This window comes from Carcharodon carcharias, chromosome 18 (genome assembly GCF_017639515.1).
Source record: "Carcharodon carcharias isolate sCarCar2 chromosome 18, sCarCar2.pri, whole genome shotgun sequence".
In the NCBI taxonomy this organism is placed as follows: domain Eukaryota; kingdom Metazoa; phylum Chordata; class Chondrichthyes; order Lamniformes; family Lamnidae; genus Carcharodon; species Carcharodon carcharias.
Genome location: NC_054484.1, coordinates 81,657,286 through 81,675,316, shown reverse-complemented (window position 1 = coordinate 81,675,316; position 18,031 = coordinate 81,657,286).

Genomic DNA, 18,031 nt, shown 5'->3' with positions numbered 1-18,031 from the left:
CTCAGGGCAATCTGAGTGATAGCTGTTGCTGAACAAGATCTAGATCTAGCCCTGAAAAAAATAATTTTATACTTATGGAGCATTGTTAAGATTTTTTAAACTAATTTTTTTTCCAAATAATTTCTTTTATCGAAGAATTTTCATGATCTTACAACTTCTACCTTCACCCTGTGTATATGTCCCATTCTTTATTTTGCTCTGTATAAAATTTTTAAAATGTGATTTGATGTTAGTGCTTTTCATTTCCTTGTTAGCTGTCTGTGAAAATTCTTTAATATGAGTGGCTGCTAGGACATTTTGATGACATCACTGCAGCTCCATGCTGAGAATCCCCATGGAGATTGCTAACAAGGCTTTCTTCAAGGTCAGTGATGAGTGCTCTTGCTTCAGTGCCAATTCCAAAACTCAAGCCAATATGTCAGACAGAATGGTGAGCATTGGTTCGTTTCTGTACTACTGTGGGCCTTATCGTCAAGCCAGATCCCACTTTCACCCAACATCCACCACTGAGCCGCAGTTGGAATCAGAAGTCCTTGCAGAATGTCTTTTCCTCCTTGTCCTTGTTAGCCAAGGGCACTGAGGTAAATTTTACTGCAGCCACCACAATGCTGGCTGAGGTTTGCCTAATTCAGTACAGAGCAGAATTCAAAGCTGAGATATTTGGTTTTTATGGGTTACTGCTACACCTTTATCCACTGACCACTAGGGAGACTTCAGCCTGGGGAATGGGTAGCAATGTGGTGGTGGCGGGGTGTATAAATCGCTTTAGGAAGTGAAACTGAATATTTACAGTTTCCCTGTTTAATACTATTCCATTAGAGAGCATTGGTGTGGTTTGGAGTACTTTGCCTTGAGTGTAATGGGTACTGATGGCATTGTTTAGTTCAGTCTGCCCCATTGAAGTTCAACTCTCTCAAATTGTATTGATTTTAAAAAAGATCTCTGCACTCCTCTAATTCTGGCCAGTTTTGCATCCCTGATTTCCATTGCTCCACCTTTGGCAGCTGTGCCTTCAGCTGACTCTGCCCTAAGCTTTGGAATTTCCTCCATGACTCTTTCCTCCTTTGAGACGCTCCTCAAAACCCACTTTGTTGACTTTTGCCTCCTGTTCTAATATATCTTTGTGTGGCTCAGTGTTACGTTTTATTTGATAACGCTCCTGTGAAGCATCTTTGTATATTTTACAACATTAAAGGTACTATAATTTAATACACCCTTCATCACAATCTGCTGCACTTTGGGGGGAAAAATGCCTTTCTCCCCAAAGTGGTGATAGGACCATATAATATATAATAACGCATCATCGGCATAAGTAGCTCATTAATTTAATTTCTACTTAATCCTCTGCTAGGAGGGTTTTAATCAGAACACTGATAGAATAGTTTACTCCGCAGATTTCTGAATACACAGAGGAAACGGAGACTGGGAAAAGTGCTGCTGGTTATCATCAAGCGTGGGTGGGATTGAGGAATGTACAATTGGTTCAGATCTTATTTTATTTCCAATAACTAGTGCTGTCAGTCTATGAAATGATTGTTACAAGTTTTACTAGCTTTACTGTTCACTAAGTGTTTGGTGACTTCCATTTCCTCAAACCTTTTGTGAAGTGGTAGCAAAAACAAATCCATTCACTATGCAGCCAGAGGACAGGAAATCTGGGCGCAGAGAGTGAGTTTTAAATATAGATCTATCCTGAAGGGAGGCAGCTGCTAAAATGGAAGGGGGGGGGGTTGGGAAAGGGAAGGGAATTTTTGTTTTTCCCAGTGTGTGAACTTGTATTGCTGAAGGTGATTTCTGACTGTTGGGTAATTAAATATTTGCTCTCTGCACAGAAATGAAATATTTCCAGGATGGATTTGTAGAATTGTGCACAGCTCTGCAAACACTTAAAAACAAAAGGAATTATTGGGACATGGACATCATTGGCATGGCTGACATTTATTGTCCTTCCCTCATTGCCCATGAGGATCTGGTGCTGAGCCACCTTCTTGAACTCCTGCAATGCATGTGGTGAAGGTGCTGCTAGGTGCTAAGATAAAAGCAAAAAACTGCGGATGCTGGAAATCCAAAACAAAAACAAAAATAAAAATGCCTGGAAAAACTCAGCAGGTTTGACAGCATCTGAGGAGAGGAATACAGTTAACATTTTGGGTCCATATGACTCTTCAACAGAACTAAGGAAAAATAGAAGAGAGGTGAAATATTAGCTGGCTTAAGGGGGGATGGGACAAGTAGAGCTGGATAGAGGGCCAGTGATAGGCGGAGATAGCCAAAAGATGTCATAGACAAAAGAACAAAGAGGTGTTGACGGTGGTGATATTAGCTAAGAAATGTGCTAATAGGTGACATTAAGGGTAGAAAGCAGGAGGAGCAAGGTACAGATAGTCCTAGGGGTGGGGTGGGGGGAAGGGATCGAAATAGGCTAAAAGGTAGAGATAAAACAATGGATGGAAATACATTTAAAAATAATAGAAATAGGTGGAAAAAGAAAAGTATATATAAATTATTGGAAAAAGGGGGATCAGAAAGTGGGTGGGGTTGGAGGAGAGAGTTCATGATCTAAAGTTGTTGAACTCAATATTCAGTCCGGAAGGCTGTAAAGTACCTTGTCGGAAGTTGAGGTGCTGTTCCTCCAGTTTGCGTTGAGCTTCACTGGAACATTGCAGCAGGCCAAGGACGGACATATGGGCATGAAAGCAGGGTGGTGTGTTGAAATGGCAAGTGACAGGGAGGTCTGGGTAATGCTTGCGGACAGACCGAAGGTGTTCACTACATTAAACCCTTAAACACAGAACAGTTTAGTTGGGCTCTCTCAGTGACACTGCACTGTTATTGACAATCTACAGTCGGTTTAGTTCTGTGACTTCATTGGGTGCAGGCTGAAATGCCCTCAGCACTTTGTACTAAGAATCCTTAAAGCACTGCATGAGCGGAATCATATTTTGTGCTTCTTTTTAACAGAAATAAAATTCGCTGTAATGTTCCCCAAATATTTTTTGTGTTATCAAATAAAGCTTCAGCTCAATGATAGCATTCTTTCCTCTGAGTCAAAAGTTTGTGGATTTAAGTCCCAACCTAAATTAAAACTGCAAATCCTATTAGTAACAGCAAACTTTAGTGCAAAAAAATTAATAGAAAGATGGGTTTAACCTTGGCATGTGAGTCTGAGAACTCAGTAGTACGCACTTATGCATTTCTTGAAAGCGAAAAAAGCTTGAGTACCTTTGTAGTAGGGCAGAGAGTGAAATGCATAATTGAATAAACTGTTGTTGTCTGGGGGTAGAAAACTTGATTTAGTGATTTTCCAATGTGTTTTTTAAAATATATTTATAGTTTAATTCCCTTAATTCAGCTTCATTTAGTTGAGAGAGCACTTCAATCTTGGTGTCATGTCTGCCACATCTTTCTGCAGTGCTGCCCTATATTTAACAGATGAGAGGGTTACTTGTCAGTTGAGATAGACATACAGACACAAGGGAGCAGATGAGGATTTTTAGATTGTAGTGTACTAATGCCATTGGACTTAAAAACTGGTACACCTAAACTCACTGTAGATTGTTAATCTGCTGTAGTCATTTTTTGAGGCCACTCAAAATAGTAGCAACAGTTTCATCTCAATGGCATATGGAAGCTTGTATAATAAATTGGTATGCATACTACTGGGGCAGTTAAGATTGACATTTGTCTATTGTTGACAAAAAGGTATAGCGTTTGGTATTTTAGGGGCAATGAAAAGATTTAACATAAGCTGGAGAGAACACAGGGTACAATGGGAGAGGATAGCACCATGTCTGATCAATACAGCAAAGTGGCAGGCAGACGACACACGACTGGAACAGCCATTCAACCGACCATTCACCACAATACTGCTGTACCTATCAATATCAGCTCAACTGCACCCTTACACCCATCCTTTGCCTTTGTCTCTTGTCATGATTGATTCCCTCTTAGGGTCTTACATCTTCTCTTCCTCAAGTACAAGGGCTCAGATTTTCGCTCCTGGATCAGGTGCGGGGAGATAGCATACAAGGCTACGGGCCAAGTGCTGGAAAATGGGTTTAGAGTAGATCGGGGCTTGATGACCGGCGCAGACACGATGGGTCGAAGGGCCTCTCTCCATGCTGTAAAACTCTATGACTCTAATTCCCGGGTCCATGAAGCCGACCTATAAAAATGGTGCCCAAACGTCCGATTTATGGTCCCGTGGCAGGCTAGTATAGCTGTTGGGCAGGCAACTCCGGAAGTCCTGGGGGGTTGGAGGCAGACCTGGCATGGATTGGGCCATTGAGGTGCAGACTAAAATCCATTTGAGAGGTTGGCGATCAATGGTGAAGTTCCTGTTGCTCAGAGGAAACATCATCGCCTTGTCGGGTGAGTTTCCAAGTTGTTCAACTGTCAGCTGACCCTGGAATGGTTGGCCCATCATGGGCTTTTCCTATGGGAGAATTGTCATTGTTGCTGCCTTATCAAAGTGTACTCTACTGAACATCTGAAAGCACAGAATGAATTCACAAGACACAGCCATAGAGATGGTATCATCTCGCCACCACTACCTAGTACAGGCATTAAACAGTCAAGTCTGCCAAGACTTAGTGGTTGATGAATGATGAATTCTGCCATGCTCATTGTCTTATCCACCTGCCCTCTTGTCCCCATCTAACAGGATGCGACCACACTATTGATTCTTGACCAAGTCCTTCACAGCTGTACACTGTCATGGCATAACATTGTGATGAGCAGGGAGGAAACCAGTAGGGCTGTCAGTGGTTGTGGAGCAGAGCATGCTACCTTGGAGTCACAGCCGCAATATACATGGCACCAATCATTTGTGCAGAGCCATTTTCTCCGCCAAATCTTACCAGTAATCATTGATGATATGGTGAAAATAGTTAGTGCATGTAAACACATAAAAGTGAATGAGAGCTTTGTAATTTGAATGTTTCATGACCCTTTTCGCCTTACATTTTTATTGATAGAATGTCACACAGCGGAAATGTGGGGGAAGGGATGACTCCAGCTGCTCCACGCTTCTCTGGCCAACACCTCCAAGTTTTGGTGGAAGAGGTCCGAAAGAGGAGAGCAGTCCTCTACCTTGCTGGTTGCTGTAATCCAACTACAACAAACAAGAAGGCCTGGATTCAAATAGCGGCTGCAGTGAGCGCAGCAGGAGACCATCAGTGCTCATGGATTCAGTGCAGGAAAAGGTTCAAAGACTTGCTGCATTCCGGCAAGCTGTGTAGCTTGGCTCATGCATAGAGCTACAAGGGAAGGGTCACATCTGTAAGCTGCAGCTAAGGAGAGGTCTTGGCACTTACCTCTGTTTCAGTGTTGAGGCTTGGATGTGTATGCAGCTCATGTAGATGCTCACAGAAAACATATGAATGATCACTGGAGCAATATCTCTCCATGTACTATATACCAGGCTAAATTCATGATGTAATTGAAGTCAAAAAGGTTGAAGAGTGCCTTGGAGATGGCCCAGACTGGCTGAGATGCATAGCCATGGAAGTTGCCAGGGCGCCTGAACAGCTGTCTTGATGATGGTGATTAGCTGCTAGTTGCTAGCAGGTGATAGAATTGGTGTTGAAATCACCTAGGCATATGGTGGTAATGGTGGAGCTCATGATGTCAGTTCACTGAGCACAATGTTAAGGCAATGGTGTGCATCAGAGAGTGCTTTCGCGATGAGAAAGGCTATAGTTAAATAACTCATTTTGTGTCTTGCACGGGTCTCAACTCTGCTCCCACACCCGCCCCCCTCAAACCTGGCCAGATGGCATCTCGGGCATCAGGAAGAGGAGGAAGAGATGTCTGAGCAGGCAGCATCACTTCATACTAGCTCACACTCCCCCAACTCAGATTTAGGCACTTCAGAGGGATTTAGTGGGCATTTAGAATCAGTGGCACCAGAGTGCAAGAGAAGGTGTCAGAATCAGAAACATCTGCACAGTCCCCCTCGGAGGAAGAAGGAAAGTCAAGATGATGCTCCAGTGGAGCCTCAGGGGTCACCTTTTGCGACACAGTATTTAGATATTCAGCAGCAGATGTGTAGATATCTGGCAGAGTTCCTGAAGCAGTGAATGCTCTTGAACTGTGAATGGAGGAATCCATTGCTGTCATGAGCTCCACATTGTCCCAGGGGCTCAACCATATGAGTTTTGACCACGAGAGATTGGCTAATTTCATGGGGAGACACATGCAGCAGCACTCTGGGAGATGATGGTTCAGTGTTAATGTCACTGGACTAGTAATCCAGAGGCCCAGGCTAATGCTCTGGGGCAGGGTTTCAAATCCCACCATGACATTGAAATTTAAATTCAATTAATAAATCTGAGTATAAAGCTGGTCTCCATAATGGTGACCATGAAACTATCATTGATTGTTGTAAAAACCCATTTGGTTCACTCATTCCCTTTAGGGAAGGAAGTCTGCCATCCTTATCTGGTCTGGCTTATAAATGAGTCCAGACCCACAGCAATGAGGTTGACTCTTAACTGCTCTCTTAAGTGGTCTAGCAAGCCATTCAGTTCAAGGGTAGTTAGGGATGGGCAACAAATGCTGGCCTTGCCAGTGATGCCCACATTCCATGAAAGAATAAATGAAAGATAAACTCGGAGTTGATGCAAGAGCAGCATCTTGACCAGGAAAGGGTGTAATCCTCCCTCAGTAGCCTGTATCAAGTCTGCACAGAGTATAAATGCTGACATCTATGGAAAACATTAGGAGCTGTGTACTCTTAACAGGACAGTCCCACTGTTGGCTCAGTAGTTACTGGGATGGATGATTGCTGCACAGCAACTCCATCTGAAGGCCAACCCAGTGTTGTTCAGGTACCGAGGGTTCCTCAGCACTCTCATCTTCCTCCACCTCCCCAGCCCTCTACCTGCAGCACATGTGCCATTGGCAATGGCTGCCCATGCAGAGATGCAGGGGCTGCAGTCTGAAAGAGGTCCCCAACAGGTGCCTGCATGATGAGGCAGGCCACAATACTCTTCATTGCCATTTTGCACAGAGCTGTGAGGCAACACAGGGGCACTCCATTATAGTGTGCGAGAGCGAAGGGTGGCTTCCCGCCTAGAGCACCAATGGGTTCACTGTGGTTACGCTTTTCACATTGTATATAGCAGATTTGAGCACTTCTTTAATATTTTTACTGATATTGGAAATGACTTGGTTGTGTTTGTACACCAGAGAGTTCAAAAAGATTGGTAAAATTATGACGGTGCTTCATACTGGTAGTAACGAGGGTAGCATGCTGAGACCCATCTTGACATAATGTCAGCAGGATCAAGGTTGCCAGCTGATTTGTGGTGCTTTGGAGGCCTTCTCCCTTCTCTGTTGTATCACAGAAGAATCAAATGTTCAAAGTCTCAAGCATTGAGACTTGTATCCTTCATTCTCCATCCAAGCTTGACATTAAGGGAGGCTTAATGACCAGACTCCACCATCAGATGCTTGAGATGCACCGACTACCCAGCATGAGTGCTGGGTGCAAGGCATTCACTTGCACTGCCGTGTTACGCATTGGCCTAGGCGTAAGTAAGCATCACAGCTTGAGAGGCCATGTTTCATGCAGGTAATATTGGTCATCTGCTGCACCCACTACTTTGGCTGTATTTGCATTCCAGGTGTCACAGGATGTGCTTTGTGCAGTAAGTAGAGGTAAATGGAAGCCAGGAATGTTGCATGTAGCGCCAGAAACTGGACCAATGGCCGGAATGGATGGTGCACAAATTCTTTCAATTTTGCCACATTATATGGATTCGTCAGGCAAGAGATGCCTAATCTGTGTGTAGGCCACAACATACAATCCTATCAGTGTGTATAGGGTTTGAATTCTGATGTCGTGTCACTCCCAGCATTGTAGGTATGTTTTCATTCTGCACAATTTGGTGACATGGCCCTCTCATTTACAATTATTGGCATGCATGTGAGAGAGCCAGGTTGTGAATGACTTATTGCCATGTGTGGTTGCAACATAATGAGACCTGTGGTGGTGATGATGAGGGTTTCAGCCATGTGATTGTGACTGAGTCCAACTCATTGATGTTAATTGCCTTCCTTGTAAGGAATGGGCAGTCCATTGAGTAATTGTGGAGTTGATGTACAAAGTTTCTTAGGTGGAAGTATGTCCACAGGCACTACCTGATGGTGATTGTGATATCAGAGGACATTATGAGAAGCTATTTTGCACAATTCCCCAGTCGAAAATTTTGACATAATTTTTGTGTTCCATTTGACATCAAATATTCTAATTTGGAATGATTTGATTGCAGATAAACAACATTTTGCCATCTTTGACACCAAATGCAATCAAAAAGCAAAGGGCGTTCAAAAGCATTGAGTGTGCTCAAAGCTGTCCAGTGCACTCAAAGCTATCCAATATGCTCAGCAACCTGCATTTAAAAATACAAGGAAATGAATTACTTAAATAATATCTGAACATATCCAGTTTTCTCATTTACACCAATAAATCTTGCCAGTCTACAACACGTGTTTGAGAGCACCCACCAGATCCCCATCAGTTCTTAATTCATTTTAGGCTCAGGGTCTAAACTTTCCACCCCCAAGTCTCAGGACGTAAACTCTTCCCCACCCACACCTCACCACAGTCTCAGGCTCTAAACTATCTCCTCCCCCAGTCCCAAGGTCTAATCCCTTACCCCCCCAGCCCATCAACCACCAGCCTCCATTCTCAGGTTGTAAACTATCTCCTCCCCCCACCACCCCCACTCCCCAGTCTTAAGGGTCTAAACTCTCTCTTTCAACCCCCTGCCTCCCAGTCTCAGGGTCTAAACTCTCTCCCCACCACCCAACCCTCCCTCCACCACTACAGCCACAGGGCCGAAACTGTCTGTCTCCCCAGACTCAGGGTCTAAACTCTACCCCTCCAACCCGGTCTTAGGGCTCCTCCTCTCTCCCACCAGTCTCCAAACTCTCTTCCCCCTCTCTCCCTCCAGTCTCCAAACTCCACCCCCCCACCCCCCCCGCCCTTCCCCACCCCCTCCAGTCCCTGCCAAACTCCAGGCCCTGAGCCCGTCCGAACTCTGCCCCCCCGCCAAATACTCAGCTTGTTGTTGGTGCCGTCGCTGTTCCCGCATTGGCTGCAAAACTGCATCAGAGCTGGCCTCACCGTCTCTTCCGGTTCCAGCTGGCCCTGCAAACTGAGCTCGGTGAGAGGTGGGGGGGGTGGGCAAGGAAAGAGAAAGAACTGGGGGGAAGAGGGGTTGGGGAGGGAGACAGAAAGAGAGAGAGAGATGGAGATGGGGAGAAAGAGGGAAGGGAAAGGAGGGGGGAGAGAGAGGAGAGATTGAGAGGAGGGAGGGGGACGAGATGGGTGGTGGTAATGAGAGGTTTGGGGGAGGAAGGCCTGGGACTGGGTGGGATGGAAGAAAATTGCCTGGTGGTGTGGGGTGGAGGTGAGGCGACAGCGGTGGGGAAAAATCTGCTCCGGCGGGGTGGTGGGGGGTGTGGTGGCAGGTGAGGTTGGCGGTGGTAGGGGAGAAAAGTGCTCCAGGTAAGGTGGAGGGCAGTGGTGGGGATGGTGGCATGGTTGTGCTGCACTAGTTATAGATTTTAAAAACATATGTTAAAACTGAATCTGCTTTTTCTGAAGTTAGCTCAGTTCTAGGATGTTTCAAGCTATCAAAATTAAGAAATATTGAAAATAAATTTTGTGGTCGTGTTTGGTGTTGAATGCTTGATATTGTTAATTGCAAATGTTTTGGGGCAATTGAGACATTGATGTCAGCTACATTACTTGTGATGTTACATGATAGTTATGATTGCTTTTGAGTGCAATTGATGCCAAATGAGTGCAAATGAACGCTGTAGAATGCAAATGATGTTAATATTTTCGGGTATAGAAGGACCCGTCTGGCAATGACCCCCTTCTGCACAAACTCATCAGGGTACATGGCCATGCTATCCTGCTGGTCTGCCATTGGTAGTCTCCTCAATGTTAAGAATTAGAGATAGTTTAATTAAGTTGTATCTGTGTTAGGACTAGGGTATAGCTTTAAGTTTAAGTTTAAGTTTGATTTGTGTTTCTATATTTGTATGTTAAGATAAGGGGAAGTTGAGTTTTAGTTTCATTTTAAAAGAAGTCTACATTTTAATGAAGGTTTTACGACTCTTGAAGGGAAGACAAAACAAATACAAGGTAGAAAAAACTGTGCTGTTGCCTAGCAACAGGAGGCCTCACAGAGACAGAAAAGTAATTTCAGTTCAGTTTGAGTGCAGTTGGTCAGTGTGCTCCAAGGTTGAAAGGAGTTACCAGCAGAAGCAGCATAAGAGAGGAACAGATAGCAAGTCCCAAAGTAAAGTTGGAAGCTGTGGCCAGCAGAAGCAGGGCAGAGGAGGGAACTGCAAGGAGCAGAATCCAAAAATCAAAGAAGGAAGTCCCCAAAACCTGAGAGTGGAACAGGAAAGGTCCCAAGAGGACTGTTAAGTCAAAGGACAGGAGCCTAGAAAATGCCCTGTTAAGTGAAATTAAGATTGAGGAGCAGAGAAAAGTTCTCAGCTTAAAGGGAGAAAGCTACAGGATGCATATTTAAAGCAATGAAGGCTTGGGAGAAGCCAGAAGATCCAAGGGGGCATCTGAGGGTCTGTAACTCTTTACTATAGGCATGTGAAGCAGTGGTGTTCTGTTGGCATGGCTGAGCCAGTGAGAAAGAATGCATGGAAGAAAGTTTGAATGCATATGGCAATCCAGGGGAGCTTGAAACCCTGGAGGTGGACCCTTGTGGAATGCATCTGAGAAAAAGCACCATTTGGGAGAAGATTCCAAAGTGAGTCCTTTGAAACTAGAGATTGGAAATTCTGTGTGAGGTGTTTAGCGAGATCGGTTGGCTCACAGTGTGATAAGCATCTTGGGGGAGAGTTGATGAGGGATCCATAGCATCTGCTTGGAGAGTCATCTGTCACTTGGTTTCATAGTGTGGTATGCCTGACCACAGGTCTCTTATTAGTTTAGATGGACTGTGTACTTTCTGTGAACATTAGAGTGTAAAATAACTTTTGTAACTTGTGTTATCCTTATGAATCTGTATTTACCTGTAAATGTATAGTTGTTGGTGAAGGAGTATTGTAATGTAGTTCATCTTTTCTTGTTTAATAAATGTTTTATTCTTTTGTTAAAAGTTCATCAGCTGATTCCTGTTACTCTGTTCAGCAGCTACTCTCCACGTATCTAAACAAAAAAATAAAAGATAGGTTCTATCAAGCTGGGTTCCACCCTGAAATCCAGCTTGTCCAGTGGTAACATCAACTGGGATCATAACATCAGACTAATCTGTTTCGGAATCTTTGAAATGTGCAGGGGCCTCCTCCTCCTCATCCTCCTTATCTCCTCCTCAGAGGTTGGAGCTCTGCCCACGGTGTCGCCATCATTGATTTGTATGTCCCTCCGCTGCACTATGTTGTGCAGCAAGCAGCATGCCACTACTATTCTTGATTCCCTTACTGGGGAATATTGCAGAGCCCCACCTTAGCAATCGAGGCTCTTAAGCACATTTTTAAAATGCCAATGGCCTGCTCAGTGCCACTCCTGGTGATGACATGGCTGCTGTTGTGTTTGTGCTCTGCCTCTGTGGGCTCCTAAAGGGGGTCATTATCCACATTCTTAAGGGGAAGCCAACTACGTATCTGTGTTGGTGACTGAAATAGCTGAGGGAGTGAAGGACTTTTTCATATGAAGGAGCTGTGGCAGCTGCTAGAGAACCTGGCGCACACATGAAGGGAGACCCTGTGGTGGTCACTAACCAGCTATACATTGATTAAGTGGAAGGACTTCCGGTTGACAAAGGTGGCCACATGTTGAATTGGGGCCTTTATGGCAACATGGATACAATCAATTGCACTCTGCACCCGAGGGAAGGCTGCTTATTGGGCAAAGGCCGTGGCTTTCTGCACCTGAGACACTAGATTCAGATAAAGTGATCCTGCACACAAGCAAACAGGGCATTATGTCTTAATGCAGCTGTGTGCTGCTCACTGGGATATACCAAAACAGACATAGAAGTTGAGAGCGATAGTCACTTTTGCAGCCACTGGCAAGGCCTGGGAATTGATGGATTATGGCTCGAGATGCTGCTGGACCATGCAACATGTGTCTGTCACCACCTCAGCTCAGTCACCTTTGGAAATGATTCTCTGTTATGTTGTGGTAGGATGTCCTATTTCTGTACATCCTTCCCACAGAGCAGTTCCTGGTTGTCCTGCCTCTCCTCCTTCTTTCTACTGTGCGGACAGCAGCCTCTTGACCTCCTGCCCTCCCTCTGGCCTCCAGTTGCTCATGGTGACTGGTTTCAATGGCCTCTATGTGCGAGGGTGCCATACCCATCTTCTATGTTCCTTTGCACAAAGCACTATACGCCCTTCTCCAGCACAAAATTCTTCCTGGCACCTGGGTGCACAAGTCAATAGAGGCAAAAATAGTTGCCCTGTGAGACCAGAAGCCCCATCCTCCCACTCCCTTGGTTTGAGGGAAGAAAATTAGAATTTGTTTTGCTCCATGTGAATAAAAGTTTTAAGCAAATTCAACAGGTGTACCCCACCTCTCCAAAGGAGTCCCTTGGCTATCCAAAGAAATACTCCAAGTTCAGACCTGCTCTTACCAGGTCCACTTTGCATACTTTGGGTTCCACACTCCTAGGCTACCAAAGTCAGTGTAGAGTGGAGGCAGCTAATGATTTAAGTGGCCAGCTGCCTCTGTAAAACATGCAGACTCAAATTGCATCCCACCTCCATTCCTGCATGTTCAGGGTCTCCATTGTGGCGAAAATTTGGGTTAAAGTGTAAAAGCTTGAATATATATCTGGTACACAGCTAGTTTAGCTATCCGTCACCATATTGAGCTGATCTACACTACCTGTTACACTATCCCCTGCCAAATCACTTGCTATTCAGGCTTTCCCTGGAGAACAAAGATAACCTCTAGTTTCTTTTCTCCACTGTCAACCGTTTCCTTTGATCCTTCTTCCCTGCCTCCTTCACCTGCCCCTTTAACAACAAGTACAAGAAGTTCATGGAGTCCTTTTGTTAGTCAAATTGAGGTTTTCTGTTGAGCTGCGTGTTGCTTCATTCCCGTTGTCCAAAAAGCCAAACTTCCCCCAGGCCCCTAGACCAGCACTGCATCTTTCTGTCTTCTCTTTGACCTGCCCTCATGACCTCTTTGAGCTCATCTTGTCCTGGCAAAGGAGTAGGAGCTATTGCCACAGGGGTGGCTGTTGACGCAGTGAGAGACCGCTCCATGGGCCACAGAGTGCCCCAATTAGGAGGCTCTCCCCAACCCACAGGGAGGCCACTGAGGTTCACCAGCTGGCCTCCCCTTGCAGTGTAGTGCCCACCTGCTGCTGGTAAAATGCCAACAGTGGCAGGAAGTGGCCCTTAATTGGCCACTAAAGTGACTCAATTAGCCTGTGAGCGGGAAGGTGTTCCACACCTTCCCTGTCACTGGTAAAGTGCCATGATGGCAGGAGGGCCAAGGGCATTCCACACTGCATTTTACAGTTTCCCTGTCTCCCAGACCGTCCCTAAAGGGCAGATAAAGTTCAACCCATGGTCTTTCTATGGATGAGCAAAACATTTCTGGTGAATAGAACTGTTGAATCAGTTTCACAGCCACCGAGACATGGCAATACGGCACATGAAGCCTATGCATTTGTATCACATTTAATGCCTTCATAGTTGTGAACCTGGAGGATTGGAAAGGACTGTGTTTAATGCCATTGCCACTTATCTTGTGGGGGAATCCAAAACTAGGGGCCAAAAAAATAAGATAGTCATTAATAAATCCAATAAGTAGTTCAGGAGACTTCAAAATGTGGTGAATATGTGGAACTCGCTATCATAGGGCATGGTTGAGGGCAGGAGAATAGATGTATTTGAAGGGAAGCTAGATAATCACATGAGGGAGAAAGGAGCAGAAGGTTATGCTGACAGGGTGAGATGAAGTAGAATGAGAGGATGCTGTTGTGAAGTATAAACACCAGCATGAACCAGTTGGGGCAAATGGCCTGTTTCTATTCTGTTAATCCTGTATAATATCTGTTTGTACCAGTAGTCTGCATAGACGGAAATTAAGCGTGGATGTGTGTTTAAATTTATATGCAGTTCCTGTACGCTACAAACATGGTATGCAGCCCACAGAAACAAAAACTTGGGCGGATGTGTTTATATTCCTGGCTAATCTTTATGATTTCTCTAATGGTATGATCATAGTTGCTGGGCTTTGATCTTTGTAAAGTAGCTTAACAGTGCCATTTCTTTCTCCTTTCAAGATATGACACCTGAATCAATGGCTCAATTTGTCATTGTTCTACTAAGTACCAGAATACAAATGACTGCTGCATGAAATCACTATCATATTTTAATCCCCTCCATCATTTTCAGAGATGTACGGTATTGAATTTACAGCAGATGTTATTGAAGCTGTGCTATGCTGCTGGAGGCTGTAATTTAAATCTTGTCAGAAATTCATTTTATGTGACCAGCCTCTTGATCCTTTAATGCTTGAGATTGGTAGAAGTGTATTGTTCCTTTACCTCAAAGGGCTAACTTTCTGGCATTTTTCCATTAATAAAGGGAATTAGATATATATATTATATACATATATATAGATGTGTAATGAGATTTTGCAGGGCTGTGGGGAAAGAGCAGGGAAGCGGACTAATTGGATAGCTATGTCAAAGATCTGGCCCAGGCATGATGGGCTGAGTAGCCTCCTGTGCTGTATGATTCAATGAGCAGAGAACAGGTATCAAAAATTAAATTTTAGGGTTGTAAGCATTGAAATATATATAACTTTATAAGAATCCTCTACCCCAGAGAGCAGTGGAAGCTGAGTCATTGAATACATTCAAGATTGAGCTAAACAGATTTTTGATCAATAAGGGAGGTCAAGGGTTATGGCAGGCAAGCAATAAAGTGGAATTAATGCCACAATACGATCAGTCTTCCCAAGGGCAGTTAAGGATGGGCAATAAATGCTGGCCCAGCCAGCAATCCCATGAATGAATAAAAAAAAATCCATGATCTTATTGAATGATGGAGCAGGTTCGAGGGGTCGAATGGCCCAATCCTGCTCCTAAGTCGTATGATCTTATGTTATCGGTGAGTGATAAGTGTTTACACACCTTTTCAATAGCTGTATGGTGTTTGGAAGTGAGCCTTGAATGTATTTAAATGCTAACCTAACTCCAAAAGTGGCTGCCTGTCAGACCCTAATTATGTTTGAAGGTAAGATGACTCAGCAACATTCACTCCTACAGAATTTATGGGTCTACATGGAAGGGTGAGCTGGAGGGGCCAAATCACCTCCCTTCTGGTGTCGTTCATGTGATAAATCTGACCTATGGCCTCTGCAGTTTGCAATCCTTTGTTGAAATTCCTTTCCATTTAAGCACTAGGCTCCTTTTCCTCCTTTTTAAAAAATTTCAATTTACGGTCTGCCTGTAAGGAGTGAATAAAACCCCCTGATGACACGGAGGAAGGTGAGTGAACTTTGAGTGAATGGATGAACCACACCTTCCTTCTGAAGTTGCCACTAGGGTATCTAATGACATACAATCACTCTGAGCCACTCAGATTTGTAGTTACTCTGCCAGCCAATCACTTTCAGGGCTGGTTCCTGATGGGAAGGCTCATACTCTAACTGTGTATATCTGGAAATTGCAATTATAGTGTCCACAGTTGTCTATTCCTTCATATTAATTTTAAGATCCTTTCAGTAAGGGGTAAGGCAATGTCAACGGGGGTGGGAGGAAACCGTAGATATTCAGTATTTACCATCCTGACTTGGAACAATGTCACCGTTCCTTCACTGTCGCTGGCGCAAAATCCTGGAATCCCTCCCCAACTGCACTGTGCGTGTACCTAGACCACATGGACTGCAGCGGTTCAAGAAGGCAGCTCACCACCACCTTCTCAAATGCTGGTGTTGTCAGCGACATTCATATCCCAGGAAAGAATAAAATAAACATTGGGATGGTGAATCAGTTTATGACATAATGATGGAGGAATCAGTATATGATGTATAGGGGTAGGGAATCAGTATATAAAATAATGGAATGGGGAACCAGTATATGATATATAAGGATGAGGATTCAGTGTATAATATATAGGGATAGATCAATCTGTAATATAGAAATCAGTGTATAATGTATAGGCATAGGGAATCAGTAACAGCAAAACAATCTCATAATTCTCAAGGATGATGTATCTAATACAATTAATATCTGCATATTTTAATATTTCTCCTCAAGGGTAACAACAAAATCTCTTGCAGGTTTTCTGCATATTCTGTTTAATGGATACTACACTGAGCTGCTCAGCATGTTTTATTAGTAAATCAGATTTATTTATCTAGAATTAACAGCATAGAAGCATTCTGTCCAACTGGTGTATACCAGTGTTTTAGGTCCACACAAACCTCCTATTCCTCCACTGTAGACTCTATGTAACCTCTTCATTCTTGGACCTTTTCATTGATCATCATAACTTGCTGCGTAAAAGAATTTCTCCTCATTTCCCCTTTCATTCTTTCATCAATTATTTGAATCTGTGTCTTTGAGTTAACAATCCTTCTTCCAATGGGAACTATTTCTGTTTATTCATTGCATAAAAGCCTCTCATAATTTTAAACACTTCTGTGAAATCTCTCTTGAACCTTCCCTGCTCTAAGGAGAAGAGTCCAGCTTCTCTAGTCTCTCCACAAGTTGAACTCCTTCATATCTGGGACCATATGGTAAATCCCCTTTGCACCCTCTCCAAGGCTTCACATCCTTACACATACCAAATCATAGAATCAAGCAACTTAGTAGGAGGCCATTTGGCTCATCGTTCTTTGCTGGCTCTTTGAAAGTACATTTTATTAGCAATATCTGAATAATCTGGTCCTGGTTTTGTCTCCATCACTGATGTTATCAATGTCTTGTCTCAATGTTACAGCCAGATACCTACTAATTAGCAGCCAAATGCCCTTGTGTTACAGAGAGAAGGCCTAGGCAAACTTACCTTGTTATTTGAATTGGAGATTTTTTGGTACTGGGAATTTCATACTGGGACCTTTGGAAGATTTGACCTTTAACTTCGAAGCATATTGGTGTTGGAAATTTCACACTGAGGCCTGTTGGGAATCTGACCTTGAGACCTGTTGATGCTGGAACTTCCACTCCAGGATCTGTTGGTATTTGAAGTTTAATCTCATGATACCTGGAAACTGCAGTGTGTTTGAATGTGTGACATTAGGGCCTATTGATGCTGGCATTGTGACAGTGAGACTGGCTGGAACTTTGAAAAGAAAGACTTGCATTTATATAGCACTTTTCATGATTACTGGGCAACTCAAAGCTTTTTACAGCCCATGAAATGTAGTCACTATTGTAATGTAGGAAACATGGCAGCCAATTTGCACAAAGCAAGTTCCCACAAACAATGTGAAAATGACCAGATAATCTGTTTCTTGTGATGTTGACTTAGAAATGAATATTGGCCAGGACACTGAGGATAACTCCTGAAATAGTGACATGGGATCCTTTACATCCACCCAAGCAGGCAGATGGGGCCTCATTTTAAACATCTCATCTGATAGTGCAACATTCCCTCAGTATGACACTGGAGTACCAGCCTTGATTTTTGTACTTAAGCCCTGGAGTGGGACTTGAACCCAGAATTTTATGATTCAGAGGTGAGTGTGCTACCTACTGAGCCACAGCTGATGACACAGCTATTTGAGTTGAATATATACTTGGAAAGGAGAAATTTGCAGAGAATGGGGAAAGAACTGGGGAGTGGGATTAAAAGAGCCAGCACAAGCATGATGGGCCAAATGGCCTCCTTCTGTGCTGTATGATTCTTTGAGAGTATTGGAGCTGCTGTGTGAGTAACACAGCCAGAAGCTGTACTTAGCTACAGCAGGAAGGATACCCTTCAGACAGTCCCCCTTGCGGAAGAACGGTTTGACAGCAGCCAGCTTCCCTTCCAAAGGGCATACTGAGTTCAAAGGCCCAACGGAGACTCCTGAGCTCAT